The sequence below is a fragment of the Chenopodium album genome, chromosome 16 (genome assembly GCF_948465745.1).
Source record: "Chenopodium album chromosome 16, dcCheAlbu1.1, whole genome shotgun sequence".
Classification (NCBI taxonomy): Eukaryota; Viridiplantae; Streptophyta; class Magnoliopsida; order Caryophyllales; family Amaranthaceae; genus Chenopodium; species Chenopodium album.
Window position 1 is genome coordinate 41774362 of NC_137849.1, and position 22734 is coordinate 41797095.

Genomic DNA, 22734 nt, shown 5'->3' on the forward strand with positions numbered 1-22734 from the left:
ACCTCTAAATGTAACCAACTACAATTATTCCTTAGGATTATTCAACCTTGCAACCAACTATATGGCTACACCAAACTTGATGATTGGCAGATAGGATTGACATTATTGGAGCCCCACTATTATGTTTTTTTGCTATTTCTATTTTAAGTTATATATATATTGTCACTATTCAAAGCTAGATGTACAGTGATTAACATGAATCTAACTATACATGCATGTAACATGTTGCTAATTTTTTGTGAAATTAAATTTTTTTTTTTTTTTTTTTTAAAAAAAGGTTCTATTATCTGTAAATGTAAACTATTGGACGAGTAAATCCTTACATACAACAAGAACATATGTATTCATGTTTTTTGACCTCAATATTCTACATATTGTACAAATTTTATTTTTTTTTGGATTTTTCTACATAGTACCCCCAAAGTATTGTGTTTTCTATGTTGTGCCCTCCTAAATTCAAACTTCTACACGGTGCCCACAAGTTTTATATATTGTTTAATACATGCCCTTCATAAGCTATTTTGTTAATGATAATTAACATGTGGTTAGGTTAATGACCCTCCATAGTTAATTACTAATTAAATTCAAAGGAAATAATTTAAATTAAAATAGAAAATTAAAACCCCTTCAGATCAAACCCCTCGCATTCCATCTTTTGCCCCTGTTTATTTAGAACGCTTATTTCATCAAATTCCCAATTGTTTTAAACCGTAAGATTTTTGCTCAAAAATTCAAAGCTAATAAGGATATATTTGGTATCTTGCAATTACATTTGAGTCGTTTTCGTCGGAGAAATGATTATGCGACGAATTGTGGTGCTGAATTGGAGGGGTTTACACACTTTGCAGGAAGTGAGAATTCTGGCCAGGTTTTTGGGGAAGGTTGCAGGGAAATGAATTGGTTATAGTTTTGGATTGTTGCAGAACTTTAAGAAAGAAATAAGAATGGGGAGGGTCATTAGTCATTACACGTGAGTTTGGGGAAGGTAGTATTGCCAAATTAATCTTATTACTAACCATTTTTTTTAAGAGAAGGAAAAAATATAATATATTGCTAACCATAGTTAGTAGTCAATTAAGAGTATTTAACATTAATTTTAAAGAAGGTTAAAACTGATTAAGTTAATTAAACTTGTGGGCACCGTGTAGAAGTTTGAATTTAAGAGGGTACAACACTACAACATAGAAAACGCAAAACCTTGGGGGTACTATGTAGAAAAACCTTTTTTTTTTTATTAAACAAATAGCATGATAAATGAAAATGAAAAATAAATAATGGAGTATATCTTAATACAAAACAATCAAATTTACAAGCAGATTCAATTCTCACTTATGCAAAGGGCAAATCTCTTTGCCAATATCAGAAGCAACACAAGGAGGTTGATTTTCACCGTCTATTAACCAATTCGAACGCTTCTCAACTAGCTCACCTATGAACGTATCCAACTTCTTGATTGTAACATTAGGCATCACGACCACATGGGCTATATTCCCTTGACACGAGAGCTGCCAATATCGAATTATATCCTCATCTTGAGGTCTTTCGAACACCACGGTGTTGCTTAGCCTATTGAGCATGACACTAACTCCGGCCTCCTTAAGCCGGTCTTTAAGGTAACGTGCATTGTGTAGGAATTTTTGTACATCTTTCTTGAATCCATTCCATGATTGTAACATCCCTTGATGCTACATACTCTACATTCCTAGATAAATAGTTAATGTGTTCCCTCCTTACCATTTGAACACCACAAGGCATCGGGCATCCCACAAATTTGTGGCCGGAAACACTTATACTATCAATTGGCTTCTTGAATGTGATTTGAGGCGCCTATTATTAATCAAACACAAGATGTTATAATGACAATTCAATCATATACAAGAAAGTTAGAGACAAAGGTGAAATTGTTCAAGGGTTAGAAAAGATGTAAAGTGTAGTATTATGTCTTTGTTCACTTCACTTAATTTTTGACTGAAATTATTTTTACATAACCTAAATAAATGCATAATAAATTTTTACTTGTTTACATTTACTTAATTTCAGTTCAGTTCAGTTCAATTCAACTCTAATCAGTTCAGTTCAGTTCAGCTCCAATCAGTTCAGTTCAGTTTGTAACACCCTAGAAATTCCTTTCTTTTAAAATACCTATTTTGCCCTGTTTAAAACTTTAAATAGGAATATCTAAGACATTACCGCCACCGTGAAAACGGCTAAGACAACTATCAAAGACACACAGCGGAAGACTAATTTCAAAACCTTTCAAAACAAGTCAACCCAAAGTCAAACGAAGTAAAATAAAATCAACCTACAACTTGGAACCATTATACGCCCTTATTAAAACCAAAACTGAACTCAAAACTCTTTTTGTTAGTCACGCATAATAATCAAGTCATAAATAAATAAAGCAATAAACACATCATATACTTATAGAAACTAGCATGATTCGCTCTTCACTCATGCCCATTTATGAAAATGCTTCATCACCTGAAAAGCTTATCTCTACCTATTTCCACTACTCTCCGTTAAAAATGGGTCATCATAGGGCCATGATAAAGACAAGGCCAACAAACACACAAAACACATAATCAGCAAAGCTGAGTACATAAGCACAATTAACACACTAGCATATAATTCTCTATCAACACACTACTTACCTTGTTGCACCTGTTTTTCAAGCATATAACATTCAATAAAAGTTCTCACTAGACACTAAATAATTTATTTAGCGTTGATTACGCATCAAACGGGTTTCCCACTAACCTCCCCCAATAAATTGAGGTTACTGACACGGGAGCTAACCGTGCCAGCATCAAAACCACTCGTAAGTGGCGGAATTCCTGCGCATAATAATAATAAAAGGAATGTACAGCGTCCTGTACTCCAGTAGAAGTTATGATCAAATATAAAGTCACATAACTCCTCCCATATGTTCATACTCAAGGTATATGCGTTCCAAGAGTTTTGGTGCGCAATCTCTTTCATTTTACGTTATTTACAGATTATTAAACTTGGTGATGACTCTCAAAACCATAATCATTCAATCAACAATAATTATTCAATCAATCAAATACACCAATTTGATTCTTGAATAATTAGTGACCACATAATATTTAATGTTGAACCTTTTTTAATTCTACCTCGGTGCCAATGACACCTTAAACGCATAAAGCGCCACAAATCCTATCCCTCGGTGTTAAAAACACCTTAAGTGCACTAAGGCACCAACATACAATTTATTCCTCGTGTACATGGACACTTATATAGCTCTTTCCTCATGCTTATAGCATCAATAAAAATTATATGAACCATAATAAAATTTCTTTCCAATATTCCAAACCAAATTAAACAATTAGTTTAATTAAACATGCTCTCTAACACGCCATAAATAAATATGTGGTTCATAAATAATATTCCAAACTATTACTTTCCATCCAATAATCCATTACAAATATATCATGCTTCATAATCCAATCACCAATAACATCCATATTATAATTTCCAATCCAAACCTAGCATGATACTACTTGTAATCAATCAAACACATTTAGCATGCTATTACATCAACATAATTATGCTAAGTACGCGAACGTACCTCAAATAAGCCCTTAAAATAGCCGATTACACTATAACAATTCCCGAATCAAGTCTCCTACATAAAGGGACAATAATACTATATTAATTCTCCTTGTATACACAATTTCCAGCAACTTAAATTTACTTTAGACTACTTTAAAAAAATCTGAAAATTATTTAAAAACCCCTAATTAAACTCCTTTTTAATGGGTAATCACACCCTTTCATTAAAATCACAATTATACTACTTTAAATAAAATTTTAGCATTTTAAACTAATAAAAAACCCTTTAAAACTCAAGGATAAAACTTAAAGCATAAAAAAAAACTTCGTTAAAAATCAAAAACTGCCCGAAAATCACATTGTTTCCACATGGAAAACACTACTTTTTTTATCAAAATCGGATGAGTTCAGAACCTGATCGGGATTAATATTAACGAATGAAAATCTAAAAATTAAAACACGAATTTACGTGTTCAAAATATTCTGGAATTAAGTTAAACTAATCAGTACTTATAATCACCAAAATTTCAAACATCATTACTATAAAAGCCCTAAATCAATTGTTCGTAAAAACCCTAAAATCGTGATTTTCAATAATTAAAAACCCTAGGTTATAAAATTTACAAAATCTGAAAATTATGACATTTATAAAATCTGAAATTATAAAGTTTAATCATCAAAATACAATTTGATACTAATTAAATTAATTTCAAACAATAAAATCAAAACCCATAAATCAATAATTATAATTACACAAATTAATAAAACAAAGGAGAAAGAAAATAAGACTAACCTTTTTGTGTGAGAAAATTTTGGAGATTCATGGTGTATTTATAGAGTATAGAGTTTAGGGTTAAATTTGGGCTTATAAAGATGTGTGCTTAAGTTATGGGTTTTGGAATGGGTTATTCCAATAAGAGTATGTAGAAATAATTTACATTGCCCAATAATTAATAAACGTTTGGCCCAAAATATGTTTTACTTTTATAAAACCTTATATTTATAATACTTTAACCCTTTAAAATATTTAATTAAAATACTTGAGCCCTTAACAATACATTTTATTAATACTTAAATACTTTATAAAAATACATAAAAATACGGGGTATTACAAGTTTAGTTTAGTTCAGCTCTTAATTTTCCTCTCTCATAAAATATTCATTTCAGCTCAATTCAGTTCAGTTCAGTTCAGTTCAACTCCAATCAGTTCAGTTCAGCTCAGTTCAGTAAATGTGAACATGCCCTAAAATTAAACTATTGTTATTATTAAATTAATTTTACGGATTTAAAATTATTTTTACTAATTTGATATTATATATACGTTCCCTTAATTAAGATATTAAATTTTTACTAATTATAGCTTATTTTTACATAATTTAACATATTTTAATTTGTTGAACATAGCTTTTATTTATGAAAATGACCTTTTTTTTTTACTATTTTTTGAATAAGATGGAAGTACCAGGGCCTATGTATGAGCTTTCGCAAATTGCATGTGTCCTTATTTAAAGGTCCACAAATACATTGCATTGTATGAGACAAAGATATATTGATATAAATTAAATTATGTAAGCATTAGTACACAAACATAGACACAAAAAACGTCCCGATTACCAACAAAAAACGTCCCGATTACCAATAAAAAAAAAAAATCTTATTCCATAATTGATACTATCTATAATATATACGGATATACCAGTTGTCTGTCATATGAATTATTACGGCATTAATTTGGCGCAACCCCTACCAAAAGGGGAGATGATACACATAGACATAATCTATGTGGATCCTATATAGACAACCAATACCAAATTGACAACACATAGCTCAATGAAAAAAATAGGAGGGAAAATTTGAGAGGCAAAGTTTTGGTATTTTACCGCCTAAGTATAATTAAGCGGGAATTTTTTTGCGAGAATCGCTCATTGGCGCCTATATCTACATGAAAATCTATTAGAATGACTAGTTAATTATAATAACGCATATTCGGTTATTAATTATAATCACAGACAAACAGACAATACTCATGAATAGTAATATGATTGGTAATCGGTGAACAATCATCAATTAAAATTTTGCAACCATAATTCATGTAGGCTACGGAGTAATTTGTGAAAGAGAATGCTTGGTTTTCTCAAATTACGGTAGTATGACTATGGTGTTGCGGGAGGAAACGACCTTGAGGCAAAAGCGAGGGCAATTTCTTAATTATCCTCCAAGTTAGCTTTATTTACATGGTGTGTACCTTGAAATTCTGAATTTGATGTAGTTCTTGAAGTAGTGTTTGGTGATTGATTTCAAATGTAGGTGTATGGAGATAGGAATGTAGATTAATAATTCTGATGAATGATTATATATGGTTGATGATTGATAATGGCTTTAGTTAGATTAATCCTTTCAAAATGATATTACAATATATGTATGTATAAGTATATATATAAAGTATTTTCAGTTATTATGCTTGTAGCAAATTATTTATTCAAGTATTAATTCTAGTGATGTGGGTTTTATATTATTTATTTTGGTATCATATTAGTTATTCACGTATCATAACACATTAATTAAAATCTTAAAAATGGTAAGAATATGGATATTGTCACAAAGAACTTTGAGATAAATTTTAAAAAATTAAGTTTTTTTTTTTTTTTTTTTTTTTTGTTAATGAGTATTCATCTTCATGATTAATGAAGTTGTTCTTAAGTGTGAAAAAAAAAAAATTCTACAACATATGAGCCACAAGTAGGAGAAATAATACTCCATCCGTTTCATAATGTTAGTCCCATTTACGTATATTGATGTAAATCTTTGGTCGCAAATATCTTTAGTTTCACTCTAGTAAAAATTATAAAAATTAGATATTAATAAAGTACTCATCAAGACGAATAAAACTATATCTCATATAACTATATTTGTTTTTATATATAATAAAGAAAAATTTAAAAGATTCCCTCTAATTTTTTATAGTCAAAAGATTCTAAATGGGACTAACATTATTAAACGGAGAGAGTATCTTTTTTCTCTAGATAAAAACTAACAATAAGAGTTTGCAATATTTTCCCATGAATAAGGTCTATGGGTGCTTCTGAGACGAGACAACACGCGAGCTACTCGAATTCGACTCGGTCAAAACTCGAGTCTAGCTCACTCGAATTTGGGACTCGAACTCGAGATTGACTCGAAATGTTAACGAGTCGAGTCGAGTTGCTCATTACTCGACTCGAAAGCTCGTAAGAAGCTCGAAATCCTTCATATAATATAATATTTGCAAAAAAAAAATATTTTGATAAAAAACGTTTATTTTAGATTATTAATTAATAAATAAACATTATTTATGTACTCTTATCATATATATATATATATATATATATATATATATATATATATATATATATATATATATATATATATATATATATATATATATATATATATATATATATATATATATATATATATATATATATATATATATATATATATATACTTTTCAAATGACAAAATTAAAGAGAATAAAGAGATATTATAGTAAATAGGGAGTTTTACTAAAGACGGATCAAATTGCAAGCTACTCGAGATCGACTCAATTTGGTCAAATTTGATCAAAGCTCGACTCGGTCAAAACTCGACTCGATAAAGCTCAACTCGATATGTTAACGAGTCGAGTCGAGCTACCCCAAACTCGAACTCGACTCGCATCATAAGTACCCCTACCCATGACTTTCACTAGTGGAATAAACTCTATTTGTAACCCCCTGATTGTAACGGGCATAAATTATGTACATTACAAAAATGTATTTGTAACGGCCGAATTTAATGACCCTTACAAAAATTACTTATTTGTAACTGGCAAAATTTTGTCCAATACAAAAGCTCCTATAATTGTAAAGGATATAAAGTTAAAAAGGATTGTTTCAAGGTTTTTAATGAAATCCCTCAAAAGACAAATCAAGTACAACTCACGTACGGCTTGAACATCTTTTTTCGGATACATACCATTGAACTCCGTTTGTTGACATTAAGTCATAAAATTCCAATTCCTAGCTAATATAATATTATATGTTTCAAATATTTGTATTCTATTCACCTGATTTTCACTTATATAAATTTATTAGAACTTTACTGAACTTATCAGAACTTAACTGAACTTATTTGAACTTATCTTAAATTCATTTAACTTATTAAAGCTTATTTTAGCTGTAATTTGAACTTGACTAACTTTTTTTATATTTGAAATTATTTTTACTGAGCTGAAATTAATTGAACTTATTAGACCTAAAATAAGTAAAAATAAGGTAAACAGAACATTCCCTAATTCTATTCATGTTATGTTTCCCAAAATTAATAAATGTACTTCAACCATCAAAACCCAATTGAATCATAGAAAATCCAACACTAATTCATACAATATTTAACATCTTATATTCCAAATTTTGTAAATATGCTAGGGAGGCTAACACGCGTGATGTGTGCGCCACATCTAGCCATTTTCGAAGAGCTCTTTCAGATAATGGCAACATAATAAAGGAAAAGATAAAATTAAATATTACTGATTTCACCAAATGCGACCATTGATTTTTTAAAAAATTGACTAAATGTCACCGGGCTTTTGGATAATTCACCAAATGGCCTTAATGGCTAACGAGGGGATATAAAAAAAATTATTGCGATTATTATGAAACGAAGGGATTAGTCATGTAAGATCTTTTATATTTGTAAGTCTTGAAAGATACTTTATTCAGCATGTTTTTTGTGCAAATGGTCACGTACACTATGTGGCCGCTTGTAACGTGTTTCCTTTACAACACTGACGAAGTAACTCCTGTAGCATTGATCGAGAAATACTGACAAAGTAACCCCTGTAACACTTGACATAGTAACCCCATATCTATAATTAATACTCACTCCCTCCGTCTTTTTATAAGATAGTGTTACTATTTTTGCCAGTTTTTTTTTATAATCTAGTGTTCCATTTTTGGAAATCTCTTACAATTTTATAATACATCTTTACCTGCTAATGTCCCTAAGCTACTCTTTCTTACTTTATCATTTTTCACTCCTCTAATAGTCACACCCCCTCTTACACCACTTTAATTACTTTTCAATATATAAAATAATAACCTTATTTACCCCACTAACATCGTATTTTATTAAGCCTTCTAAAACTCCACGCAATCTCATCAATAGCCTATAAAAAAAACAGAAGGAGTATTATGGATCAAATTTGAGGTTAGAATTGACAAAAAATGATCAGAAATGCATCGTTTTGCGTGTTTCACACAAATCAAGGTATTTTTAAATACGCAAAAGGAAGCATTTTCGATCTTTTTTTTGTCAATTTTAACCTCAAATTGGATCCAAAGGGCTAAAATGCCTCCTAAAACCCCTAAAGACCATTTGTTTGGCACGAAAATCAAAGAATTTAAAAAAGGAAAAGTCGCAAAAAACCACCTTTTATAACAACTTTTTTGTAAAAAAATACCTTATAAATTTTTTTTCGTAAAAACACACCTAAAACCGCTTTTTTTTTTTTTTTTTTTTTTTGCGAGGTCACACCTTAGCTCGGTTTCTGACCTTTGACTTAGTTTTCAGGTGTTAACCTGCACGTGAGGAGCACGTGTTCCAGTCACACCCCCCTGTTATTATTTTTTCCCCTTTTTTTTCCCTCCAACTTACCTCCTTCTCCAATTGAACTTTCTCTCTCCTCCCTTCTTCTCCATCAAATCCCCATTTACTCACCATTGATGAAAGAAATTCAATTTTTCGAGTGAATTTGTCCAATTAAACTGTTTTCGAGTAAGGTATGTTGGTTTAATTATTGAAATTTCTTGTTGTTGGGTTGTATTTTCGATTTTCCCCAAATTAGGAATTAGGGTTTGAATTTGAATTTGGGGTTTCTTTTATTGGACTAATTTTTGTCGTCCAATATTTGTAGGATGGAATTAGAAGTTGTTTCGAGGGGTCAAAAGTGTTATTGTGGCATTCCTGTTGCTATTAGGACCTCCTGGACAAATGAGAATCCCGAGAGAAAATTCAAAGCTTGTAAATTCTACAACTTTGAGACAGGACACAAAGGGTGTAACTGCTTTGATTGGGTAGATGAAGACATTTTGGACTGGCAGAGGGATGTCACCAATACACTTGTTGCTGAGAAACATAGACTTGCAACTGATTTGAAGTTGGTGCAAGCCAAATCGGACTGCACTGACAATATGAAGAGAAGCCTATCCACAGAACTTGATAACATGGAGAGGAAGCAGAATGAGGTGGCAACAAGCATTGGAGAAGGAAAAAAAGGGGTGATGTGATGGTAGAACTCCCTTGCAGAGTAGTAATGGTAATGTGAGAAGACAGAGTGAAGTAAAGAGGGAAGAGAGGAGAGAGAAACTTAAATTATAGGAGGGTAAAATTAGAGGGTAAAGTTAGAGGGAAAAAAAGGGGAAAAAATAATAAAAGAGGGGTGTGACCGGAACACGTGCTCCTCACGGGCAGGTCAACACCTGAAAACCAAGTCAAAGGTCGGAAACCGGGCTAAGGTGTGACCTCGCAAAAAAAAAAAAAAGCGGTTTTAGGTGTGTTTTTACAATAAAAAAAAAAAAAAATTATAAGGTGTTTTTTTACAAAAAAGTTGTTATAAAAGGTGGTTTTTTTGCAATTTTTCCTTTAAAAAATTTTGTTAGTTTTTTTACGGCAGGTGGTAAAAAATAATTTTTAATTTTTTTTGGTAGTAAAATAAAACGTTTAAAAGTTTAGGTGGTAAAACACAATTTTTTGATTTTTTTTTTGTGGTAAAAAGTAAAAAAATCCACTATATTATTAGAAGTATTAATTTCTAAAAATTAATCTATTCTAACAATAATAATTTAATTTTTCTCCTTCAAGTACTCCTTTCATCATTCAATTTTTCTATGAACTCTATTTTTTTTTAATATATGATGTATTATTATTTTCGGATATTTCTTTTTGTCTTAATTTGATATAAAAAAAATAAACAAATTTAGAAAAATTTATTTGTACAAATCGTGCATCGCACGAGACTATTCTAGTAACACTAACGAAGTAATCCCCATGATGATTAAGCACATCGCGTATGGACACGTATAAGAATTTATGTACTTTATTAATATAAACATTTTAAATTGTTTACAACAATCGAATTTAAGATATTTAATTATAAAATGTGCATCGACAAGTGTAAAATCCCTAATGTCGTTATAAAAAAAGGCAAAAGTATTAGCTATCACATTGGGTTGTCTGGGGAACAACGAGGCCCTCAGACCTGCAGATGTGTTGCTTTACTCTTGAGAACGTGGTCGTGATGTATGTGTTGACTTGACTAGGTTTTCTCCTTAGACTCAGACTGGGTTGTTTGACTTTATACCTTGGCAGGTTGTGACTAATGTGGCTCATTGTAAGCGGGTCAAGTATGAATCTAGGTGTCAGACGATTGGGTACGGTACTTCCTTCCTTTCTCTTTCTCTTCTTTTAGGGAATTAGAGAAGGAGGCGGCTGCGTTGCTGAAGTGGGTCCAAAAGTTCTCGAATACTTAAGATATTGGGGCACATGCTGCTGCTCATACCTTCATTATGATAGGATTTGTTATAACTAGAGGAGTGGAGGCTCATATTGTATCTCAGCTCCCCACTAATTTTCTATAGGTTGTATAACTTTATCTGTTTTTAAAATAATAATAATAATAATAATCTTTTTGCTATTGTTATCATCAATATGTTGTTGATAAGTTGAAATCAAATAAGTACAATTTATATTACAATTAATAATTTGATATCAAAATTTTTAAAAATATGTAGAATAAATCCATATTTGATACTAAAAAAATATTTTTTGTACATTTTTTTTTATGAAAGCAGCCAAAGGCTACCGTAATTTATTTATTAGAAAGTCAAGCATCAGCATCAATAATATCATCAAAATTATTTGGGCATCCTTCACCCACACCCTTGTAGATCGAATGATCTAAAGGACTAAGGTGAGCCATCACATGAGATCCCTCATTAGCCTCCCTGAACACATGATTAATTAAACTAATACTATCAAAGCTATTTACAAGTGTTAAAGCTTTTTCAATAATGGTTAATAGAAGGTCTCTTTTCATTTCATGAAACCGCAGCTATTGCGGGATTACCAATTCTACCTTTAGAACTCAGAGATATGACCCCTCACATTGTCTTGAATGGAGCAATTTAATCACTTGTAGACTATCACCTTCTACCTCAATCCAACTAGAATAGCATTGCAGAGCTATTTTCAAGTAAAAAACAACTTTGTCTTTGCCTCCATTATACTCGTAATTCACGATTGTCGAATTTACTTGCAACTTGCTCGTATCAAAACACCAGCCATGATGGTCTTATATAACCACTCCCAATCCAACCATATTCACTGATTTTTTGTTGTACATTTTTAGGTTTGAATTTCAAATTTTAAATTTCTGAAATTTTCAAATTGAAATTTCATAAGCAAATTTACTGGGACCCACTTGCTCAACCAATCAAAATTCATTTTAGTGAATGTTTATACTTGGCCCACATAGACTAATTCTATGTGTAGCTTTTCCGCTACCAAAACCCCTCAATTATGATCAATTGTACGTACGTCTAGCAAATCGCAGCATTTTGATAATAGCTACTGTTTGTTGGATGACATTAATATTATTTCCGTCTCAACACACTTTATCACAACTATAATCATGTGAGTGTTGTAACAGTGTCTTTACTAAAAATGTGTAAAAATAAGAAAAAGATGAAATTGGCAAGACAATAAATGCACATTTAGGATCATGAATGTCCAAAGTTATTTCAACTAGAAACATTAATGTTCAAAAATGGCAATAATAAAAATGACTTATAAAGATAGTTTACTTACTCAATTTAGAAATGGCAGCATAAGACCAACCAAGGCTCCGTCGCAATGGATATAGAACCGATTACGAGGGAAGCCACACTCTTCAAGAGTTTGTATCAATAGATCGAGATCATCAATAGCACCTTTTACCGTAGTACCTATAACAAGAAGCCACAAATTGGTCATAATAATCACGTACATTATGAACAAAATATAATCGTAATTGTTAATAGACCAACTCAACCATCAACTTAAGCTGATGGTGTGATGGTTAAGGCCCAAAAATATGTTTTTATACTATCACACCCCCTTACATGAAAGCCCTTTGGGCTTAAAATGTGGATGCAACATGGGTCCTCCGCATACCTTGCGTGAAATATTCCACTTTAAAATGAGGGGTAGATGAGATTTGAACCTGTGACCTTTGTGTCACACTAGCTCTGATACTATGTTAGGCCCAAAAATATGTTTTATAATACTCTATCAGTAATAAACACATATTCCATTAACACTCTCAAAAGAACATCATGAACATAAAGGTAATTAATGAATTGAATGTATTACACTATTACCTATGGTTATATTCATGATGGCTGGTTTATCTTTGTTCTTGAGAAGACTTGCCTTTAAATCGGCACAATCAATTTCGCCGGAAACTAACGTCTCAACCCTAACACAACTCATTCTATACATGCGCGCAGCTTTAAAGACCGAGTAGTGTGACTCTTTAAAAGCATACAAAATTCCATCAGGAAACATTTCTCCTCAAAATATTTCATGATCAATAAGATTAATTTATCACTAAATGAAAAATATTAATTAATACTAACGTCTCGCATGTTTTTACCACACTTAAATGGAGTTGATTTGGAGTTTAATTAAGTGGGTCATGAGCATTAAATAAAAGTAAAAGAACAACTTTAACAAAAAAAAAAAAACATTTCAATTCTAGTGTGCTGCAAATGTTGTAACATTTTCATTTTAGATCAGTGTTGCAAGTATTAAGAAACGGAGGATGTATGTTACATACACTTAGACCTTGTTTAGTTCACCTTATTTTTACTTATTTCAGAAAAAATAAGTTCAGCTCAGATCAGATCTGAAAAAATAAGTTCAGACCAGATCATCGTTTTATGTGCAATTTTTTTTATTACTAAATATTTTTAATTTTCGTAATGAAAAAATTATGAAAATTACATATTAATAAAATACACATTATTACGAATCTAACAAGACTCCACTTGATATATTTTTTCCGTATAGATTATCATATATTTAAGGTCAAAATTTGGTCAAATTTGACATTCAGATCAGATCAGACCAAATCAAATAAGTTCAGATAAGCACAGATAAGGTGAACCAAACAAGGCCTTACCCTACAAGTAGGCCATGAAGGTTTCCTTCTGTTCCACCACTCGTAACATATCCCCAATATTCACCCTTATTGATCTTCCAAAGACGAGCAAACCAATCTAAAACACCTACTTCGAAGTCCCTCGAGTGCACACCATAGTTGCCCTCAATAAACGGGTCACCACAGTTGTTAAATGAAAATCGTTGCAATCAATCAAGATCGTCATAATTATAGTCCATATTAATTTGATATCCTGTGTTTAAATGTTAGTTACAACTAAATGAGCTCTATATCTAATGATTTAGGTGTGAGTTAAACCGAATAATAAAAATGGAGAGTATACTTAAATAATCTAAGGTGACAATAAACTAAACTTAGCTGTTAACTACGTAAAAGATAAAATCCACTTTGTAATTAATAATGTTGACCAAACTCAAGTTCAGTTATGATTTTAGTTAGGAAAACGAATGTTTCTACAGTGGTCGTTTGAATATGATTACCTTTTTATTTTAATGATAAACAATATGAGCAATTCATTTTTTCACACTATATATTGGACATAATTAGTATTCTAATTTCTACAATGCAAATATAATTTTTGAAAATTTTAATCCAACATAAAATAATTTTTTTTTTTTTTTTTTTTTTTTTTTTTTTGAGAAACTATAAAATAAGAGTAAAAATTACATAAATAAAACTAAAAATTTGATAAATTAAAAAAATGTTGATAATAATATTTTAATGCAAAAATAGAGTAATATATATAATTACTTGGATAAAAATATGTTAATTATGAACTATATAATCATTAAAATATTATGATAGTCATATTTCAAACGACCACTATAGAATTTTCATAGGAAAACGGACATTGTTAGGAAATTATCTCTATGATATTTAAAAAAGCATAAATTATTCACACAAATAATTTATTTATTTATTTATTTTTTTATCACTTATTACTGTACTAGAGATACATTATGTTGTGTCGTACTACTAGAATGTTTGATATAATTATTATAGCTATGATACGGACTTTGTATTATCTTGGATAATTTTGGACACCCTCTTAAATGTATATATCCGTACTATGATTTGATATAATAAATCTTTTAGGTAATCATTTAATAATCAAATAAATAAAGGTTAATGTATGAAAATTAATTTATACACTGTGAACAATGCGAAATTTCAACTCCCTTAAGCCTATACTAATATGCATGCATGGTGCAACCATATCATAGGTCAAAACTACATAAACATATCATATATCATAGATCATGAATCAAATAACGTGTCCAATGATAAAATAATAGAAATTAAAGTAGAGAAATAATATATATCTTGTATCACCTAAATGGTGCTTGGTCCTCTCAAGCCATCTCTGCGTGTATCTTGCCAAAACAACCTTCATATAGGCCTCCGTTTTTCCGGTCAGCTCATCGTTAGCCTCGGGTTCCTTGATGTCAAGGCAACAAGGGGTGTGCATATTCTGGCTTGGAGCAACCTCTTTCCTTCCATTGCCATTGCCATTGCCATTGCCATTGCCACTTTGCTCCTTTTTAGGCTCAACAACATTATTGTCATTATTGCCTAGAGAGTAAGAAACAGCAAGAACTAACTCAAAAACCAAACTTGTTGGGCAAAAATCTTGGTGCAATGCTTGTGATTCAGCACAAACCACGGTTGGCGCCATTTTTTGCTCTCTTTTATTCGGATCTTTTACCAAAACGGCTAATTTGATAAAAGTATTTACCAACGGCTAATTATAAAATTTAATTCCCAAACTAGCTAATTTATTAACTAGGAAGTAATTTATCTATTTCTTATTTTTCTTTGAACGTGTTTGGTTTACTTTATTATTTTTTATTTTTTTATTTTATTTATTTTTTCTTAATTTTCAAAAAGATTTTTTAAATTGGAAAATTTAAGCAATATACAAAAATACGAGTATGCAAACAGTGGCAGAACTCTAATTTCGATCCAAAAAAAAAAACCCTAATTTTTCTTCTAGATCATATCAATCACAAAAATTTGAAATTTCAAGTAGTAATGTTCTATCAAGACTATCGCAAATTATACCACGATAAGGGAAGTAAAGTATTGTTCATCTTTTCTAGAGCAAATAAAATGATTCTATGGTCAACAATTGTATAACTCTAGTTATTTATAATCAAGACTTGATTGTTCCTACTTGCTTTCTAAATTTTAAACTTTTATCTTATTCTAATACACCTATTCTCCCTGTAAGTGCATTAGAAACTTTGGGCCTTTAGACCTTAATATATTTCTATCTTTATGTGTGTGTGTGTGTGTGTGTTTTTTTTTTTTTTAATTTGTTGATTGGAAGTTTGGATCAATTTTTTTGAGTGATTTTTTATTTTGTGTAAATTTTTTAAAAATTGAGAATTATTGCAAATATATTATGTTGAATGTTATTGTTCAAATTAATGGGATATTTTAAACTATGGCATTAGATTTTCCCATAGAAAAACAAAAATCCAAATTTTTTTTTAAAAAAAAACTATTTTTTTTTTTAAATAAAACAATTTTTTTTTTTAAAAAAAAAACCCATAATATGAACCAAACCGGTTCAAAGGAATATAAGAAATAGATAAATTCCTTCTAAGTTAATAAATTAGCTAGTTTGGGAATTAAAATTTATAATTAGCCGTTTTGGTGAATACTTTTGTAAAATTAGCTATTTTGGTAAAAGATCCCTTTTATTCAATGTAACACCTACATTATTCATCTTAGTAAAGAGTTTTTACTATTTAAAAAAAATCATAGTAATAATTACTAATAAGCTATATATTTCTAGTAGCTAGTAATGTGAAAATTAAATTTATTATTAGCACAAAACGAAAAATATAACACCTGAAAACATACCTGGCTAGGTTATTTAAGATAAAAAAAAAAAACGTGAGCAAATTGGTATAATAGAACTTAAAAGAATGTATGTTATTTATTGTTTCAAAAAAAAAAAAAAAAAGAATGTATGTTATTTATAGGTTATATCTTTCTAGCTTTCTAATAAGTTTGTATTATAATTACAACTACTTGACCAATATTGAAAGGTACATATAAACGCTAACTATTAATGACATTGTTGAAGGCACCACAAAAGTTGGATAAGCCTTCAATGACGACCAGTTAAGGTGTGATTATGAAATTGAGCTTTTTTACTTATTTATTTTGAGTTTTAAACAAAGAGCAAATTCTAGTATGACGCTCAATCTTATTTTATTTTTTTCTTTCTCATTTCTATAAGCTAACAACAATAAGCTTCAATGATCGGATATGGTTTCGTCTAAAAAAAAGATTTAATTTGGTAGTGTTACGAAATCAATTTCTCATTTGTCTGTATTTATTAATTTGTAAATTTGGTGTTTAGACTTTAGACAGCCACAAGTGAAAATAATGACATTAAATCTCAAGATATTTTAAAAGCGGGAAGCTCTAACCAATTGACCTATCCACTCTCCTATGTTGAGAAATCGAGAATCACATAAAGTACATGCAATTAATTAAATTTAAAAATACATTTTTTTTTAAAAAAAAACAATTTATTTTTTAAATTCTAATATGTATATTTTTAAGTGATGTACCTTATAATTTCATAACATGTACGTAGTATCTTTTATCTTGGCCATGAACCTTATAGATTTATATATGTATATGATATGTACCTTAAAGTTTGAAATAAAAAAAAAAAAATTATATTAAAAAAAAAAAATCAATTTTTTATTTTATTTTTATGTTTAAGTGATGTATCTTATAATTTCATAACTTGTACTTACATAGTTTTTAAGTGATATATGAAACTTTTAAAGTTGCAAAAATAAATTTTTTTTTTTTTTAAAGAAGTTTAAGTGATATACTCCGTTCTTTATAACTTTATACGTTTATAAATGTACCTTTTGTCTTAGGGTATGTACTTTATACCTTTCGGGAATGTACCTTATACTTTTAGAACATGTACCTTAGGTATATATGATGTGCACATTAACATTTCATTGAATTTTTTTTCAAAAAATTATTCATAATTATTTTGTTCATTTTTATCATTTACCTCACAGTTATGTGCTATGTACCTTATGAGATTCTCATCGTAAGAGTAGTTCTCATATTAAGATGGTTCTCATAGGAACTTCACCCATGTATACAAACCATAATTTGTTTGGGGCAATATTTGTAATTTTACCATATGTACCTCAAATAAATGTAGCAATAAAGTGCTTAGAAGAGTTGGAATTTTGGAAGTGGTTGCTTGACGGTGATGTGAAATCAAGTACAATTACATGGAGATACACTAAAGTCTTATAAATTTTACATACTTTACACAAAATACGAGTAATGTATGAGATACACTAAAATCTTAGAAATTTTACATACTGTACACAAAATACGAATAACGTTTGATTGTAAGATTACTAGGTTTTGTATCAAGTGGATGTTGTGATGAGAACAATGTCCTATAGGACTATTTTCCTAAGTATAGGCCAGGCGTAACTTGATTTGATATAATATTCCATATATATTGGACCGTTTTTTAAAAGGACAACGTAACTTGATTTGATCTAATTATTCTCTCTTCCACCCCTCAACTCCCAACCTCTTCCTTGGAATAAAAGGTGGACGATGTGACTTCGATAAGCACAAGTTATTATACTAGAATTCATTATGTTCTAATTAATACCATTAGGATTGTTGGCAACATGTGGAGTAGCAACTAGGGCAATACACATTTTTAAGAAGAGAATGAACTAGAGAGACAGGTATTAGGTGTTAAATATTGATATAAATTTTTTAAATTATATGTATATTCAATTATATTTGTCGTTGTCACATAATCAAATATCTTTCTATAATGAGATAACCATTTAAGTTTTCATCCTTGGTGTTGTTGCCCTTTTGTGGCCACGCAATCTGATTATAGTTGACACTTTGAGACGATAAAAGAAGATCAGAGTTGAAAGAGATAAGTCCAAAAGTTTGTATGTATAAGTTTCATTAAATCTGTTCACATCGATGATGTTTCTGTCTGGATCCGACAACCCGAGCTTGAAATCCTGATACTCCTATCGGAAAGCTAAGAACCTACACAATGGCAGAGATTAGCTAACCTCGGGGTGATCCGGGGATAACCACTCCGATGACAAAGTCAGAAAGTGTTTAGGAAAGAGAAGAGAAGAGAAGTAAGAGAAAGAAAGTAAAGAGAGAAAGAGAGTAATAAGTGCCCACCCCATTAATGAAGCTTAACCTGCTATTTATAATAATCCTTATGACAGGTGGCTACATGACATGCATAGCTTTTCTTGCCAAGTGTCAAGCTGCTGCTGCCACGCGCCGAGTACCGACAAGCCGACATGTCTGCTTTATGGAGCATATAAGCCCATTTGATAATTATGTTGAGCCCATATCCGTATTTATTAAGATGTCGGCCCATTTTGCATATCTCCCCATACAACTAGCCCCCCAAGTGAGGACGTTAGATTACCAATCAATGTTCTCACTTTAGGGTACTGCTTAGGTTTTTGTAATTCGTTTCGTGCACTCTGTCAAGCATTTTTCTACTGTGATGGACGTTAATAGTTAGGATGACTTCTGGTATATTGTGCTATGTACTGAAGCTTTATATTCGTGGTGTGTATAGGCCGTTTTGGTTTAGCTATATTTGTTAAGAAAAAACTACGGTTTCTCCCACTAGTGACCTTGTGTGGTTATCCCCTCCTTCTAGCGCCAAATTGTTTCTGTCTGGATCTGATAACCCGAGCTTGGGATCCTGATACTCCTATCGGCAAGCTGAGAACCTACACAATGAGCAGAGATTAGCTAACCCCGGGGTAATCCGGGGATAACCACTCCGATGACAAAGTCAGAAAGTGTTTAGGAAAGAGAAGAGAAGAGAAGTAAGAGAAAGAAAGTAAAGAGAGAAAGAGAGTAATAAGTTCCCACCCCATTAATGAAGCTTAACCTGCTATTTATAATAATCCTTATGACAGGTGGCTACATGACATGCAGAGCTTTTCTTGCCAAGTGTCAAGCTGCTGCTGCCACGCGCCGAGTACCGACAAGCCGACATGTCTGCTTTATGGAACATATAAGCCCATTTGATAATTATGTTGAGCCCATATCCATATTTATTAAGATGTCGGCCCATTTTGCATATCTCCCCATACAGATGATACGTTCCAACAAGTTAAATTTAAATGACGAGAGATCATGCAAATGAAATTCAAAACGTCAAATTAAGGGGGCGTTTGGTAACATATTAGTAAATGTAAGGGAATGGAAACAAATTAGAAAGGAAAAGGGTAATATATAGTGTTACCCTTACTAGTTGTTTGGTATTAATAAGGAAACGTAAACAATTATAACCAATCCCTTTCCTCTTGTTTGGCATAGATAATTTGGAAACAAATAGCTTTCCTTTTACTTTTTGTTGTCTTGGCTAACTTTTGCTATACACTATACATCATACAATGTAGAGTAACACTAATTACCATAATATACATATACATATATTTTTTTGAACCGATTACCATAATATATCATAGGCTAGATATAGGCAAAGTCACATAAATTATTGATTACAAAAGCATTGAATTTCTAGTATTCTCAAATTAAAAAAAAAATAATAATAATAAAAAAAAGCATTCAAAAACCATTGAAACATTATCTCCAATAACAACTTAGGACAAAACTTTCTACTTCTTCATGGGACGTTTTCTGGATTGACTTGTAGAATGAGTAGAATTCACATCATCTTCTTCATCACTCTCGACATTCAGTGGTTTCTTATCAATCTCTTGATCCATATCTTCTATAGCATCAACAAACGACTCACTTGCATCTCCGGTAGCTTTGTCTTTTGCGTATATCACCGCAAGAGTTTCATAGTGAATGAATGGAACTCCAAACAACCCCTTAGCTTTCTTATGAGTCTACCATATAAGAGATAATATAACTAGATTAATACATTTTATGCATATACTAGTTTCTGAACTAAACTCTTTGTTCAGAGTTAAGAGTTCAGATTCAGAATAATCTCTCTGCTGTATGATTCAAACTATATATTCAAGTATTCAATAATAACATAAAAGTAAACTATCCTTGCCCGGCACCTACACAGTTGCTCACTTACCTGAACTGCAAGCTGTAGACAATTTGGCAATGCAATCTAACTATGTAATAAGTGAAATATGAAAAAAAAAATAAGTTCATGAAATTCTTGCACAGAAGAAGCATGCATTCACAAGATGAAACAGGGGAATTGATGATATAAAACAAAACCATTTGATTGTTGATGGATATAGAATATAGAAACTAGGAAATAAATAAATTATTTACATGAAGAACACTAATTATTCAAGACTTAAAATCATGATCATCAAATTTAGCAGAACTATTTTGAGGCCTGAAAAACCATTTCCAAAACTTGTTATTCTTTCTGCATTTCATAGCAGCAAGATCAGACACCTTTGAATGATCTGATGATGACATACTAGTATTTTCATTCAGTTTCAAATCTATAAAAGCAGGATCATCTGAACTCACAAATTCAGTCTCCTTTAATGAAAATATCAATCATTATATCCCTATACATCACACCCATGAAATGACAAACATGAACAACATTAACAATCTGCCTCAAAATAGTAGCAGCACACAATAATAATACCAAACACCCAATAATCTGGAGTCAAACAGCAAAAATTAGAGCACTCTCTCGGTCCATATCTTCCATAGCATCAACGAACGACTCACTTGCATCTCCCACTACAACAAAGCAACAAAAAAAACCATATTAACAAGTAGACAACCTAGCTTACAAACTGAACCACACACGCACATAAAAAAAAAAACCAACACTAAAGCACCAGATTTCTCCATACTACCCATATTTCATAATATTATTAAAAAGCAACAGAAAGGAGAGGGGCAGCAGCAGGGGAATAGCAGAAGGGAAGAGGGAAGCAGCAAGGTAGCAAGAAAAGGGGGGCAGAAGTAGATGAGCAGCATAAGGAAGGGCACTAGTTGAAGACACGACATCAGAAGCAAGCAGAATGGCCAAGGCTGCAAATTAACAAGCAAAATAACTAACCCAAATCAAAATTCTAAATAAGCAACTTCCTAATGGACTTAAAATCCAGAAAAATCCCCAACTATACAATCAACCCACCAAAAGTAAACCAAAATCATGGGAAAAAATTAGGAGAACAACACAATATAACCAGCAAATAAACACAACAATAGAAATTATATGACTGTTAGCAACTATTATCAAATTAGGGCCAACAGCAATATCATGAAGAAGAGCAACAATCTGTCCAAAAAAAAAAAAAAGAGCAACGGCAACAATCATCAGTTAGCAATAGGAACAACCCGCTCAGTACCAGAAGAAGCATTATGACTGTTACCAGGAGTAGAATTCTTAACGGGGCACCCATTGGTTAAACCCTAAACCAATTAACCACAACAATTACAGGATATAATAGCAATATATACCAATAAATTCAACATAAAATCAACGACATTTGAGAAATATAAACCCTAAGAAAGAGAAAAGAAAGTTTCAATCAAACATGCAAGTAGAGAATTCAAACCAAAAAGCGACGACATTGATATCGTATTAAGACTATGAACCCTAGAAATTGAACAAGAGAAATGACAGGTAATTATGAAATCGAAAATAGGCAAATTAAATAGCAATCCATGCATTTTAAGATAAAAAATACAAACAATCAAAATCTAAATCAAAATTATACAAATTCAACATTAATTTCAACACTAATTCAAAATCTAGGGGTTCCTTAACAAAAAAATTAATACATAACAAACCTGTGTGTTTAAGATTGTTAATTTGAGAAAATTTGAGGTAGGAAAATTGATCAAATTGAGCGAAAATCTGGAGATTTGCTCGATCAAATTTGGGAATTTTT

The 22734-nt window shown here is 31.0% G+C and overlaps 1 pseudogene; it reads right to left on the reverse strand.

Moving 5' to 3' along the window:
• Positions 1-1325: 1325 nt before the first annotated feature.
• Positions 1326-15485, reverse strand: LOC145584328 (serine decarboxylase-like; annotated as a pseudogene).
• Between the last annotated feature and the right edge of the window lie 7249 nt (positions 15486-22734).